At 38.1% G+C, this 16552-nt stretch overlaps 1 protein-coding gene across 2 annotated transcripts in view; it reads right to left on the bottom strand.

Annotated features, from left to right (window-relative positions):
• The window catches only part of kcna4 (potassium voltage-gated channel, shaker-related subfamily, member 4), a 95918-nt gene that overhangs the window by 15030 nt on the left and 64336 nt on the right, over positions 1-16552 (bottom strand). The window lies entirely within an intron of this gene.

The following is a 16552-nucleotide window of genomic DNA, read 5'->3' as shown; positions in this document are numbered from 1 at the left end:
GTACATCCTTAGTAGTGTAATGATGTGTTAATTTTCATGAATGTTTTGCACTTAAAATCAACGTGCTAAGCAGCATGGTATACCACATCCAGTTTTTATGAAGGCATTTTTAATGCTTTGTTACCAAAGTCTATGGCTCTGGTATTTTCTTTTTCTAGCAAAAACTGAGTAACCAAAAAAAAAAAAAAAAAAACTTTGCAACTAAGCATTTTCAAAAGTCTATGAGTATAATTCAAGGTTTGATTATAATTGAACCAGATCCCAAAATACATTTCAAACCCTCTCCAGAAGAACGTGGTATCTGTATGGGTAATTAGGCGGCAGTTTGTGAAAAACATACACTATATTGCCAAAACTATGGGGTCCCAGCACCAAATCAATGAATTCGGTGTTCCAATCCCTTCCATGGCTGCAGGTGTATAAAGTTTGGTGTGGTGAAACCTGACTGGCCAGCACAGAGTCCTCACCTCATCCTTCTTGAACATCTCTGGGATGAATTAGAGCAGAAGCTGCAGTTCTGGTTTTCTCTAACTATGAACACAGTTCTAAATCTTGTGGAAGAGCTCATAGAATAGTTAAAGTTGCTATTGCTGGCAACGGTGGATCCATCAACAAACCTGACCATATGGATTATGAATGAGATGTCATTAAGGTTCATGTACATGTAAAAGTAGACAGACAAATACTTTTGGAAATATACGGAATATTTATTCTGACATGAAGAAACACTTTTAGCTTGGAGAGAGAACTTGGTTAGGCACAAGTTAAAGAAAATCTATTACTACTTGTAAGCGTTTTGCCACTGTATATAAATAATTGCATCATCTGCATAAACACAAAACAAAGCTGAATATAGACCTAGCCCAAGAATAGCGAAGAAACTGGACCCACAAATGACCCCTTAAGAACATGTATACATCTTTACCCCTTAAGCTGCAGTGTTGTATTTATATAGACACACACACATCTCTAGATTACTCTAGGCATATCGCATTCCTAGAATAGTGACATTTCCTTTAATTAGATGCTAGAGAAACAGTGCAGGGTTTCCAAATCAAAGTCTGCTGTTCAGAAATATTACTGGTACAGGAATAACAAAGGCAGCCATGACAGCAATCAGATTATGGCACCACAAATCTGTGTGCACATTTACAGGTAGTTCAAGACAGTAGGCCTTATAGTTGAATTTGTATACTTAAACTGTTAACAGCAAATGTGAAAACCATTGGCGCTCCCTTAAAGTAGAAGCAGTGCAGAATGTAAAACACTAAAACTACTCAAAGGAAGGAATAAAACCATTACCATCATTATAAAGCCAGTCAAACCTTAAGAGACAATTGTGTAAGATTGTTTCAAGTTGGGAACATCATTGAATGTTAGAAACCTGTTTAGTACTCAAACCTGTTTCATGGACATGCATATATGTGCAGGATTTATTAAAAATAGAAAATGAATGTACTTCAATTAGGAAATAACTTACTAATAGTTGTATTGTCTGCTTACTGTGGTTAGTTAGTTAATCACAGTTTATCAGGAATAAAGACCATTTTTGAAGGTCAAAAAAGAAAAAAAGCAGTCTATGCAATACTCAATAATAATAAAAGCAATGGAGATTTGTTTAAAGCAAATTGACAACAACTTTGTGGATGTACAAAAAAATGCATTAAAAGACACCCCTGCTGCTAATTGGCCTTGTGCCTAATGTAACTTTTCCCTGTTACTGTATTCTCTTTTTAAATGAAGTTTCAACTCAAATTGTAATTCCTTCCTCATGAAGCGTTTATGTTGTTTTGGTTACACCCTCTGGGGTGAAACATTTTGCAGAGTAACTGTTCTGTGTCACAGCTATTTGTGCTTATTAAGATGCACACTATTAGAAATGAATGTCCTCTTTTTAAACAGAACAGCTCTTGTATAATTCTCCACCTCAATAATTTGAAGATTTCCATAGTCTCATAGGAGCTGAAGACGTTCTGTGTGCAATCATAGCTACAGCAGGCGCCAAGCAATTATAAGAAACATACTGAGTGTTTTATCTAATTCCCTTATTAAGGCTTCAGAGCAAAATGTGGTTATATACCTTTGTTTACCTTTGGAAAAAACTACACCTCCAATGCCAAATGGACAAATGTAGCATTAACTTTTACAGACATTTTAAGTATAATGCATTGTACTATTATATATGCTAAAAGTGTTTCACATCTTGACACCCATCAATGTAGTTTTGTGTCAATGACCAACACAAAGAGGTGGACAATTGTAAAGTGGAAGAAAAATGAAACATGGTTTTAAATCATAAAAAAATAAATAAAATCTGAAAACGGTTGCATCTATATGTATTCAGTTCCCCTGAGTCAATACTTTGTAGCTGCAGTAGCAGCTGCAGGTCTTTTGGAGTATGTAGAGGCTGAATTTTAGACAAAATAGCTGAAGCTCAGTCATGTGAATGTAGTTCTGGCTGTATGTTTAGAGCATCTGCCCCAGTCTGAGGTCCATTGGTTGTTATTAAGTTACTATTTTAGGTTAATCTTTTACATAAAATCTAAATAAGATACATTCAAGCTTGTGGCTATAAAATGAAAAAATGTGGGAGTTCAGTGGGTATGAATACTTTTGCATGGCACTGTTTGTTGCATATGTTACAATGATTTTGTATAATGTTAGAAGAAAGGCAGGGTGTAGAAGTGGGAAACCAAAGCCTGGACAGAATAAGGGACACACTGGCAACATGTCACCATGCTAATTTACACAAAGAAAATCTTCAATGAAATGTGTCTTTTCCTACAAAATAAAGACAGCTAATATCTACCAAGATCTCCAATTAATTATTAGGATATTTTGTGTCAAGACTATAAAATAAAATCTCTGTGCTTTTATAATAAGATACAAAATTAGCAAATTCAGTTAGATTTAATCTCAACAGGAGGGACTTTCATTAGGAATGTGTATTGGTTGAGTGAAGAAATTTACTGCAATTAGTTTTCAGAAAACGACTGATAGACAAGCAGGACCTGTCAGCCACATGCAGATTTTAACTATAATGGTCTAAAAAGTCCTCTTTCTATACATAGAAATGTGACATAAAGAGTGATGTAATGGCAGCCTATACACGAGTAGACCAGAGTGGGGAAAAAAAAGGCAACTCAGACTCAGAAGTTGACAATTTACACATGAAGTTCACAGTTAGAGGTTCTCCACATGAAATTTTTTCACACTACTGGACGTACTGTGTAGAGACATCTAGACAGAGTACACAGGAGGCAAGAGAAGATGCACGGAACACGTGAAATATGTGGAATATCTCGTAATGTTATAACCCCACAATAAGTCCCATCAAAGTGAAGTCTTATCCATGAAGGGCTGTTTTCAGATGACTTTGCCCAGTTCAGTAAGTGTAAACTAAGATCATGAGGGCCAGATATGAAGACGAGTGTTTTATATTTGGCACCCCTTTGTATCTCTGTTTGAGACTCCTAGTTTGAAGTAAGAAAGGAAGTGTTTCTTTAGTGGGGCTGGTTATTTTACCCTTTAGCCATTTTTCACCCTACCAGTTTCAGGTGTTTTGTACCTTTCTTGTGTCATCTGCTAGGGAGACGTCTCTTTTCCACTTTGAGAACTGATGATTTTAAGTAATTCTCTATATTCTGGTCACAATCCACTGTAAAACAAGGTGGTTATATGACTCCATAAATTATATATGTCATCTAGAGATCAGTCCGTTATTTAGGTTTGATTATAATCGGTCCTATAATTCTAGAGTCAACTGGCCCAAATAGAGATCAAAGTCCCCAGGAAATAAATGCAGTGCAATTAATTTATAAGTGTAAACAAATCAAAATGATTTAAGCAGATGGGTAGGACCTGACATGTATATTTCTCACGTCGCACACTATAAGACTTTAATTTCTCAAACTAAATTGGCTTACTATTCTACCATTATCTCTTCGCATAAAGGAAATACCAAGATCTTGTTTTCACTGTTAAACAATATCTTCCATACCCCCGACCCTCTCACTTCCATTCAGATGACACCTGTAATTCTCTCATGTCTTTTTTTGATGATACAATTAGGAAAATTCATCAGCAGCTTTATCCTGCATCTCCTATCACTTTTCTCCTTGATCCTCCTTTCCTCAGTCAGCCTTTTTCTTCCTTTCTGCTTCCTCCAGTCTCTGAAATAGCTGACCTTATCCAGAAATCTAAACCCTCCACATGTTCATTAGATCATCTCCCAACAGCTCTTGTAAAACTTTGCCTTTACTCCCTTCTTCCAATTGTCTCTGCCATCATTCACTCCTCTCTTTCTTCTGGAATTGTACCTACTACCTTCAAAACTGCAGTTCTTATTCTTATCCTCAAAAAACCTGGACTGGATCCAAACAATTTCAATAATCTCCGCCCGATTTCTAACCTTCCATTCATTTCCAAAATTCTAGAAAAATCAGTGGCATCTCAACTCCATCTTCATTTAACCAAGAATAGTTTGTACGAACAGTTCCAGTCTGGTTTTCGTTCTGGTCACAGCACAGAATCTGCTCTCCTTAGAATCACCAACACCCTTCTCATGGCAGCAGACTCAGGTTTACTGTCTCTTCTCATTCTCCTCGATCTCAGTGCAGCCTTCAACACAATTTCTCATTCAATCCTGCTTCATAGACTTTCTTCCATTGGTATCACACACACACACCCCTCACTTGGTTTCAGTCTTATCTTTCTGGCCGTACTCAGTTCATCCAGCTTAAATCATTCATGTCTCATTTATCCTTCGTGGTCTCTGGTGTGCCCCAGTGCTGTGTCCTGGGACCCCTTCTTTTTATCATCTACCTTCTCCCCCTTGGTAGTATCTTCCGTAAATTTAACATCCACTTTCATTGTTTTGCTGATGACACCCAGCTCTTCTTATCCACTGCATCTGACTCTTTGCTCCCTCCCTCCTTCCTCCCTCACTTCCTGCTTAGCAGAAATAAAATCCTGGTTCACATCCAACTTTCTCAAATTAATCAGTGATAAAACTTAGTTTCTACTCATTGGCACTAAATCAATTATCTCTAAAGTCAATGCCTTTTCTCTCAGTTTTGACAGTTCTGTGGTCTCTCAAACCCCTCAGGTCAAAAGTCTGGGTATCATTCTGGACAGCACTGTGTCTTTTAATTCTCATATTAATAATATTACCCGGTCTGCACCTTCGTAACATTAACCGACTTCATCCATCTCTTTCCCTGCACTCTGCTTCCATCCTGGTTCACAGTCTGGTCATTTCTTGATAAGATTACTGTAATTCTCTTCTCATTGGTCTGCCTCTGAAATCAATCCGTAAACTTCAACTGGTTCAAAACTCTGCTGCTCGCATCGTTACTAAAACGGCCTCATTTCATCACATTACTCCAGTTCTACAGCAACTTCACTGGCTTCCTGTTTCATTTAGAATTCAATTCAAAATCCTGCTGTACACATTCAAGGCAATTCATAACCTCGCCCCTCCTTATCTGTCCGATCTTCTACACATCACCACCTATTCACGTTCCCTTCGTTCTTCATCTTCCATCCAACTCAGTGTGCCCTTTGTCAGTCTCAGTACCATGGGGAAAAGAGCCTTCTGTCACTCTGCTCCCCAACTGTGGAACGCTCTTCCTCCTGACATCCGTAATATTGATTCTCTTCTCTTCTTCAAAACACAATTGAAAACTCATCTGTTCAAGTGTGTTTTTAATGTTGTAAAGTGTCCTTGGGTGTTTTGAAAGGCACTGTCAAATAAAATGCATTATTATTATTATTATTAAACCGAACTTTTTTTAAAACACAATTGAGATTTGTGAAACTGTTATTCTATATGGTACAAAAGCTTTTTGTCGACCATCAGAATTAAAAACAAAGCTTAAATACCTCTATATATGGACAAGTCAAATCTTATTTTTCCCCAAAATATTGCTAATATATTGTCTCATCTTGTGAACCCAATACTACATATCACCAAATACCATTACCTGGTTGTATTGGTAGACTTCTTTTTGTTTGCAGAATATCAAAGATGAATGAAGGGAAAGAACAGGTGGAACAAAGTCTCAAGTGTGTTGTGTGATAAAAGAGCATCTGCGAGAATGAATGGAAAAGGTAGAAAAGATGGTGATGAGACCAACAATGTTGTATTGTTCAGAAACAATGGCACTGAGGAAGAGACAAAAGGCAGAGCTGGAGGTAGCAGAAATGAAGGTGTTAAGGTTCTCCTTGAGAGTGATGAGGATGGACAGGATCAAAAATGAGAACATCAGAGGGACAGCTCATGTTGGATGTGTTGGAGATAAAGCCAGAGAGGTCAGACTGGAATGGTTTGGACATGTGAAGAAGGATAGAGAGTACATCCGTAGAAGGATGCTGAGGCTGGAACTGCCAGGCAGGAGGCCTAGAAGAAGACCAAGGAGAAGATTTGTGGATGGAGTGAAAGAGGATATGAAGGTAGTTAGTATGAGAGAAAGATGCAGAAGAGAGGGTTAGATGGGACTCGTGGCGACCCCTGAAAAGGAAAAGCTGAAGAAGAAGAATAATGATGGAATATGTAGAAACTAATGTAATTCCACAGATACTGGATCATCACACACTCGCAGCCATTGTGTAAACTTTAAAGAAGGGTACAGTTCATACACACCGAGGAGCTGCTGACTAAGCTCAGCAGAAAGCCTGACATTTCTGTGGCAGAAAATGTGCACCATCTCTTTTGTGAAGATGAAATATCCTTTTTTATATACTCAGCTTCATAAAAACTATACGTATAGTGCTGCAGAATATATATTTAATCTATTACTGTTTTTCTGTCATAGTTAATTGTTTCAGGCTATCAATTAAATTCTAATATCAAAAGAAGGTAACTTGAGTTCGTGAAGAAATGTAGTTTTTTAGGCCAGAAAAGCCAACCAAACCAATTTAGGCCTATGTATAAAAGTGATGCCCCTAAACCTGATAACTAACCTAAATAATCTAAGCACCACCTTTGGCAGGAACAACTGCTATCAGGCATTTGCAATACCTCAAAATGAGTCTTTCAGATTGCTGCTGAGGAATTTTGTTCCAATCCTCTGTGCAGAATTGATTTTATTCTACCACACCAGAGGGTTTCTGAGCGTGAGCGGCCTGTTCTAGGTCATGCCACAGCACATTAATCAGAATTAAGTCCAGATTTTGACCAGTCTACTTATTCTAGGCTTTTTAAAAATAAAATACACAAAAATTGTATTTTCATTGATAGTAGACGTTCCACAATGTCTGTTTTATTCATATTGAGTTGTCTTCTTTGCATACCCGGGTTATGTGATTGTTTTTATTCCACTCCATAATGAGTATCTAAATGCATTATGGTTAAAATAAATTATTTATTAAGTTTTAACTTTGGTAGTCATTATTAAATATCATGATAAAGTATAAGTATTTAAAACAAAATACCCCACAATAACAGACCTCTTGTCAAATTCCTGCTAATTAACTCCCAACAATATAAAAAATAAAGGGGACATACATCACGTTTCCTAAATCCAACACATAAGAATGCACTGAATATGTCAGGTACACACCTGTAAGGATTGCGCAACCTTGAACCAGCTCACTACTGTGGCAAAAAGGAGCCAAGGCTCTTTTTTTTTTATTGCCACATCATGACACCGTCTGCTCAAGGCGAAGCCGAGAGCACCACATTACATCTGTTAAGATCTACAAAACCTCCTCTCTGCCAAAAACTCATCCCTATTCACAGTTCATGCGCCCAGCAGCTGTTTTCCGTGGGACTGGATTTAAAATTATTAAAGTGTTTGCTGAAAGGAGCCAGTCGAGACTGCCGGAAAGAGATCCTGCAGGTACGACAATTATGTGGGGAGATTTTCATAGCCTCAGAGCATGAAATGATATTAACTAACAAAACTGCAGGTGGTTGATGGCATTATTAAAACCAAATGACTCAACAGCTACTTCACCTGGTTTCTGAAAATTCTTTTGCAGTTTAGGGACAAATAAGCTTTGATTGTCAGAATTTAAATTAAGGCATCTTCTAACCAGTCAGTCATTTTCTACCGCTTATTCCCGTGGGTCACGGGGGAGCTGGTGCCTATCTCCAGCAGTCTATGGGCGAGAGGCAGGGTACACCCTGGACAGGTCGCCAGTCCATCGCAGGGCAACACACAAACAACCACGCACACACTCATTCATACACCTAAGGGCAATTTAGAGTGACCAATTAACCTAACAGGCATGTCTTTGGACTGTGGGAGGAAGCCGGAGTACCCGCTGAGAACCCACGCATGCACGGGGAGAACATGCAAACTCCATGCAGAAAGACCCCAGGCCGGGAATCAAACCCAGGACCTTCTTGCTGCAAGGCAACAGTGCTACCAACTGCGCCATAGTGCAGCCCATCTTCTAACCAATTATTATATATTTTTCTTATTTTTTTGTGCAGATTAAGTTCAGCTTTATTCAAACCTCAAACTCACTATTGATGTTTTTACTAATTAATTTATCTCTGCTGTTCTGCCCATTGAAAGCGGTGACGTTGCACCTTATTCGGTGATCAGAAGCTTCATTAAAGATATTGACAGAAAAACAGTGACAAGCTTGGATGAAGTTTACTGCAGCATGACAGAAAATTGTTGTTCCAAAACACTTTTGATTAACACAAAAGTGGAGCTTCTGTATCAGCAGAAAGAATGCAAAGCAGCATAAATAACACAAAAAACACATTTTTGTATTTGAATGTAGTTGTTTAACTCATTAAAACTGCAGACTGCTGTCAGCTTTAGTGAACAAAAAAAAAAGTCTTAAAAAACTTATGAAAAACTTTCTGTTTACAGATTCCAATTTAACTTGCATGCTTTATTCACTGGATTTGTTTTACAGGTTCTGGTCATTTTGTTTCTCTTTCACTTTGGACTTTTCTGGTTGTCCATCAGTCCATTTCTGGTTGTTTTGTATTGATCAATTTGTACCTGCCTTTTCTACCTCTCATTACCCGCTTTGGCAACCAATGATTTTAAGTAATTTTGCATAATCTGCTTGTAGTGTACTGTAGGGAAGTGTGGTCAAATATCCAATATTATTATATCTACAAGCAGAGTTATTTTGGTCTGGTCAGGGTAAATCTCCAATACCTCTCATATCATACAGTAAGTATCAACTGGCTCAAACACAGTTCAATACCACTGTAAATGAAAACGTGATATAAAATCTTCAGCAAACATTTCCAATAAAATCATACATAAGAGCTGAGCTCTTTCTGATTACATGTGTTTATTACCTTTTTTTTTTTTGCTGGAAAATTACAAAATACATGCAGTGCATCCACAACAAGGCATCCACTGTGTCTGCTAACCTTCACTCACTCTGCTAACCTTTGACTGACATATTATGCCACTGCTTGTCCATTCTAATCCCTATTTAAATGTAGCAGTTTGCATTTTTGATTCATTTGAATACTGTGCTGTCATACATGTGTAGCACAATAAGACCAAATCAGATAATTCCTTCTGAGCGCTCGACACAAGTTAGACAAGTAAGTGTGTTTAATCCAAGGGAAACTTTTCAAGATGAGTGATTTTGGTTATTTTTCAGCTAATATAAACAGAAGACATTTATTTCAGTTAAATCATTTTATACACTCTATTAAGAGGAACATGATGGCTTTGTATTGATATTTGGCAGTCTTAGTTGTGCATATATCTTTTGCAGTCTTCATAGAAAGAAGCACTAAAGTAGGATCTCTGAAGCTTACCAGAACTGTAAACTCACAACCCTTTAGCTACCATAGACAAGGATTTGGTATATTAAAAAGAGAGGTGGGATGTAGAAGCCATAAGACATGATGGAAAAAACTGGAGAAGTCATAATATTGCACCTCAGGGAAGGTATACAGTCCCGTGTCTTCCAGATTATTTCATTTCTTTCTCTTCAAAAATAAAAACGTGCAAGAAAAGATCATGTTTCCTTAAACTAAAAAGAGTTAGGACAGCCATTCACATGGTATTCATTCTATCAAACCTGCATCACATTCACAAATTTTATTTATGAGTATCAGAGTAGAGGGGGGTTTGTTCTGCTGAATTAAATCATATGTAATTACATTGTAGATTGTGGTTGTAACATGGCAATATTTGGAAATCTTCAACTTGCAAAAACACATTTGTAAGGCACTGACTATTTTAAAGCAGCAATTACTGCAGAACAATGTTTCCCCCCTTTCTATGGGCTTTCTTTCACATCTAGCAGATTTGGTGCATGTGAACACAACTAATATTGCTCTAGGTTTTCTGAGCATTTATAGGTACATCCATATTATTTGTCACTCATTTCAAAAAGTAAAACTCATATATTGATTTATTCCACATATAGTGAATATCTCAAACATTTCTGTCTTGTGAATTTGATGAATTTGGTTCACAGATAATGAAAACCCAAGTTTCAGTGTCTCAGAAAATTTGAATATTACATACAATTCAAGCAATAAAGAGGATACTTGAAACAGAAATGTCAGGCTTCTGAAAAGTTTGTTTATTTCTATGCTCTCAATACTGGATTGGCCCTCCTTTTACATGATGTTCCACATTAATGAGGCGTGGCATGGAGGCGATCAGCCTGTGGTTCTGCTCAGGTGTTCAGGAAGCCCAGATTGCTTTGATACAGCCTCCAGGTCATCTGTATTGTTGGGTATGATGTCTGTCATCTCCCTGGCGACAATCTTCCATAGATTCTCTGTGAGCTTCAGGCCAGTTTGCCGGTCAATCAACTACCGTAATACCATCTTCACTGGACCAGCTTTGGGTACATTTGGCAGTGTGGGCCGGGACCAAGTCCTGCTGGAAAATAATATCAGCATCTCCATAAAGTATGTCAGCAAAAGAAAGCATGAAGTGCTCTTAAATTTCCTGGTTGATGGCTGCATTGACTGTGGATTTCAGAAAACACAGTGGACCAACACCAGCAGATGTCATGGCACCCCAAATCATCACTGACTTTGGAAACTTCACTCTAGACTTAAAGCAACTTGGATTCAGTGCCTCTTCATTCTTCCTCCAGACTCTGGGACCTTGATTTCCAAATTAAATCCAAACTTTACTTTCATCTGAAAAGAAGACTTTGGACCTCTGAGTAACAGTACATCTCTTTCTCTCCTTAGCCAAGGTAAGACGCTTCTGACGTTGTCTATGGTCCAAGCAGTGGCTTGACACTGCTTGGACACTGCTTATGGATTTGGTCAGCTGGTCTCTCAATGCAATTGATCAAGTTTTCTCGACGAGAAGACAGGGGTCGGGAGAGCCCACTTGCCCGGACGGGACATTTTTCTCTGGATACACAATGGACTCCTGGCAGAAGTGGAGGATTGTGTGTTTGTCAATAATGTCAGTCGACGATGTGGAAGATGTGTATACAATTGGATGTTTGATATTAGGATTTCTGCTTTTTGGAGTCAGTGGTTACCTGGCATATCGAGAAATACGGAGAATTTCAGCAGCTGTTCTGGCCATTGTAAGGCTGCCTGGCATGTGTGATGTGATCTTCAGAGCAATCAACACTCAGACTGAGATGTTACGTGAGCTGAATCGCAGACTGGATGTGATCCTTACACAGGATCGCAGGCAGGTTGCGGTTCCTGGACTCAGGGGTGAAATGGGATAAATCTTGGAGAAAGTTGTTCGCTCGGATCTGGCAGAAAGACCAGGAATTTGGCTGTTTGGATTCGCCTTTGAGAAGCACCAGTGAGACTCTCAAGGCTGACGGAAAATTAAGCCTAACTCAAATAATTGTTGTTTTTCTGAATCTGGCTCCCCTGCACGACCTTGATGGCTGGCTATCTTCAACTTCTCCTGGAAGTTATGTAAACATGACGCTCTGCTCCCTCTGCCCCCCTCCCTTCCCTGAGGACATCTGTGGACCTGCTCAGAACTTTGTGGCCGGTTGATGAACATTCCAACGAACCATCAAGGACAATGGTCTCTGTGACAGTGCTTCATGGACTTACTTGCACACACTCACTTACACACACTCACACATGCTCAAGATAAACATATGCACCCCCTCACACCACCTTCACCGTTCCCGGCATGATGTTGTTTTGCATACGTGTTGCTTCTTTGTGCTGAGGTTTTTTGCAATCTCAAACTGTATCCTGCTAAGGATAAAGTGTGAAATATGAATTTTTTCCCTCTACTTACCTAATGTGGCCTCTTTTCTCATCTAACAAGGGCAGCACCTGTGAGTGGGCAGCAAAACCTCTGTGACCCGTCCCCCCCTTGTCTTGTGTCATGATGTATGTTTGGATGGGTTGTACTGGAATTCTAATTTCCCCTCGGGGATCAATAAAGTATCTTTGAATTTAATTGAATTGAATTGACACAAGGAATGAAACCTCTGTAGCCCATGTGTAGGATGTGTCTGTGCATAGTAGCTTTTGATGCGCTGACACCAGCCTCAGTCCATTTCTTCTGAAACTCCACAATCCTCTCAAGGATATGGCAATCCCTGTTGCTGTCATGGAGTGACATTTTTGGACTTTATGGTTTATTTTGCTAGTCCTTAGATCTTAGGTTGTTGTGCTACCTCCAGTTCTCAGTTTCCTTTAGTTCGTGTTTATTCTTGATTCTGTTTTATCTTGGTCTGTAGTTTTCGTTTAGGTCTGTTTTACTGTTTTGTTAATCAGTCCCTTTCCTCATGTCTTAGTTTTATTAAGTTCACCTGCTCCCTCTGTCTCCCTGCGTCCATGTCACACCTGTTCCCTGTTTCTTTGATTACCTGCCTTTTGTTCCCCTCTTTGTGCTCTGTGTATATTAGTAGTTCTGTTTGCTTAGTTCCTCGCTGGTTCGTTCTGTTACTACCCCGTTCCCTACCACGTCTATGCTTTGTTTATGCTTCGCTTGGATTTTATGCTACGTTTTGCCATTAGTACCTGCAGAGTTTTGTATGTTTTGTATTTTGGACTCTGATTCATATCTGCAGTGTTTTTGTTACGTTTTTGCCTTGAGGAATAAACTGTGATGCGGCTACCGAGCTCTTGTCTGCACTTTGGTCCGACCCGAGATCCTCCCCGGACAGTTGCTGGTAAACCTTTTCCTACCACATGTTTTCCTTCCACTCAACTTTCTATGAATATGGTTGGATCATATTTGCCAAAATATGCCTTAGGTAATCATGCTATGAGGCTAACAATGTCTAAGTTATTGCTCACAATGGATGAAAGAAAGTAAGCAGAATAAAAATAGAGTACATTTTCTTTCACTTTGGCATTATCTGATATGCACATTCTTTTTTGCAAATTTTAAAGCCTGTTTACAGGTTTTACTCTCTTCCTAAAATCTCAGTTATCATCATATTGTTTGCACATAAGCATACTATGTCTGATTTTACATGTCCGAAGTAATAAGATGAACAGAAAGGAACAGAAGTGTTCGTCTCTGTAAATCTGAATAATAAATGAGAGGATTTAAAGCAATGCATCAGTATCAGGCTATGAAAAGAAGTCCTTCGGGCCCTTTTCCTTCCAGGCCTGTACATGGATCGCTTGCATACTGGGTCACAGTTTTGTGTGGACATGGTCAGGAGGGTGAAAAAGGAACAGATGGAGCAGTTGGCTGTTTTCTTAAACAGCCTTTAGAAGCTTAACTTGTACCATGTGACAATTATCATTTCAAGCCAAAAAAAAAAAAAAAAGAGAACAATCCTAATAGTTTTTCTAAATTCACTCTCATTTTGAAATTTCTTTATCATCCACAGAGTAGCCATTTTTGTTCATAATCAATGGTTTTAGAGCCCTCAATCTCAGGATAAAAACTGAAGCAGTGTTGCAAAGAAGAATCAACAAGAATTATTCCACAACAATATGAGAGACTGGTGGTTTGATACAGAAAATAACTACTTTAGTGCTGTTAAAAATGTTGGGAGAAACTGTTAATTTCTCCACACATTTGTCATGATATGCCTGTGTTAGGTTGAAGGTCTGAGTTCCTTGTCTGTTTTCTCTACTTCTGTCGCTGTTATTTCTGTTCATTCATTCATGTTAATTAGAATCATCATTCATTCTCATGTTTAGATTGCTTTCTTAGATTCCTGTATTAGATATTTTAGTTTGTATTTCCCTGCAGATCTGTTCCTCCCTATTTATGTTATTTAAGTTAGTTCCGTTGTTTACTTATTTCTGTTCACTTACATGTTTTTGTTATTCCCCTGGATTCCCTGCTCATTTGTGTCAATTAGCCCCCCTCCTTCAGTTGCCTGCATGTTCTCTCCCACCAGCTGCTCCTGATTCCCCTCTGATTAGCTCCCTGTGTTCATTGGTCCATTCTCCATCCTGCCTCAGTATTTACACTCTGGTTTTCATTGTTCTCTACTGGTTCCTCCTTTTTGCTGCCTGCTCCATGTTCTTTGACTCCACGATTGTGTAAACTTCCTGCCCAAGTCTCACACCTGCCTGTGTTTAAGTGCCTGGTTTCCTTGTAAGTTTATTTATCATTAAACCTTTTTTTATTTACTCCACTATGCTCTGCATTCGGGTCCTACCTCTACACATTATGACAACATTCTGTATTTCGGCTTAATTTTATTTAAGTATATAAAACTGTGTAATGTTGTTCACCCAGAGTTCTATGTGGCTAATTTTAAGACTTGTTAAAGACATTTATTAAAAGCAGTTTTATTTACTTTTCACTATGACCTCACTTATTTTCTTTATATTTGTAATTGTAGCAGAGTTTTTAAGTTGTCTAGAAATAAACCAGATTTAGGTAAAATCTAATTATTTGTTTTTCTCAATTATTATCCGTCCGTCCGTCTGTCCGTCCTTCCATCCTTTTGCTACATCTTTCTTTTTGCCAGTTTCTACTGAATACTTAAAGTATGATGAACTATGTAGAAATGTCTGCCATGAACTAATGGTGAAGTTTTGTATTAATACTTTACTGTTATTAGTTGATGCACCTCCAGCATTATTTAGATAACAGTGCACCGCCTCCACACAGTTAACTGGAAGCATGTCTGCCCTTTAGGAATATCTTTTTTTATGGTTGAAAATGAGAGAAAATGACTTATGCATGTACGGTTTTTAAACCTTTTTTAGTTTGTATACATCCATATACTTCCATGTATGCAGTTGTTGAGTTTTAATTGTTTATCTACAAAAAACACTGTATCTTACCCCTGCAGGGAAGTGCGGAGCTAACGTTTTTCCACATAAACAAAGACATAATATCTGCACTATAGACCAGAACAACCTCTTTAGGAGGCATAAGGGTGAAGAGGATATTAGCAGCAAAAACTATTACGGTTGAATAAGGTTGGCAAATGAGACATAGTTGCTTCTTATTACCTTGGATACACATTACATCTGTAGGCTCCTGCTCCCCATGAGTTAGGCTTATGTTATATATTATGGTGGTAATTGGTGCTTGCATTTTAATATGGAAATCTCCAAACACAATGTAAGAGTTGTACTCAGGTAACAGCTTCTGCTTTTGGGCAGAATTAATTGGTAGATATCTTGACAACAGAAAAAAAAGCAAACAAGTGCAACAAAATGCTTTGCTGCTGAGTTGCAGATAGAAAACTGTCAACTCAGTCTTTTAATTTCTTGTTAAATAAGTTTGTATTGTTGTTACCCATTTCAACTCTTTCTCCTTTGGGAATATTCTTTCAGGCAACAACGTGTGTTAAGTTGTCATTTAAACATTGTGGTCTGTGTGTCTAAAGCACTTTGAAGTAAAATGATCAAAGCAGAGATGAGCACTTCACAGAAAAGCCATCGTTTTACATATTAAAAAGAAGTCAGTCCAAGGTGCAGACATTGCTAAGGATTTTACATTCTATTTATTACTATATGTATTTTTCCCACTTGTTGAAGAACAAAAGGTAAAGCAAGAAAAGTATGGTACACAAATGTGTATGTTGGTTTTAAGAGGGTAAAAAGAGGATGGGATTTAGGGAACACAATTGGATAAGTAGATACAGTATAAAAGATACTATCCAGTGGTGTTTTTTTCACTGACAAATAACACTGACAATAACAAACTAGCAGGGTAATAGAACCTGGATTCCCACAGCGAAATTTCAGAAAAAAAGTAGAGTATTTTTCTAATACTGTTTTTAAAAAGCAAAAATTGGCTAAATCTGCTTTGAGTTTTTTTGGGTTGATGACATCACAAAGGCGTAATAAATGAGCTAATTGGACTATAAAACACTATGGCAGGCAAAAAACGTTGACAGATTTTAACAAAGATCCTGAATCATTCGAGTTGCATTTGAGACAGAGTGTGACTCTGATGACCCCCTCAAGCCATGGTGGAGACTGGCATGGATGGCGTTGCAAACAGTTATGATTGTCTTCAGCATCTACTATGAATCTGTTTGTTTTCCTGTATGAATTTTTTACATTTGATTGGCTTCTTTGTATGTTTGCCACTTTGTGAAATAAGTAACTGCTATATTCTACTTGTTTATTGTTGCCAAACCTTTCTAAAATCCTTTAAGGTCCTACAAAACACACCGAAACATTCAAGTAAAATTACCCACAAACAATTTCCAAAAGAACTCCCCC

The sequence above is a fragment of the Girardinichthys multiradiatus genome, chromosome 4 (assembly GCF_021462225.1).
Source record: "Girardinichthys multiradiatus isolate DD_20200921_A chromosome 4, DD_fGirMul_XY1, whole genome shotgun sequence".
Classification (NCBI taxonomy): domain Eukaryota; kingdom Metazoa; phylum Chordata; class Actinopteri; order Cyprinodontiformes; family Goodeidae; genus Girardinichthys; species Girardinichthys multiradiatus.
This window is presented reverse-complemented; position numbering and strand designations above follow the sequence as displayed.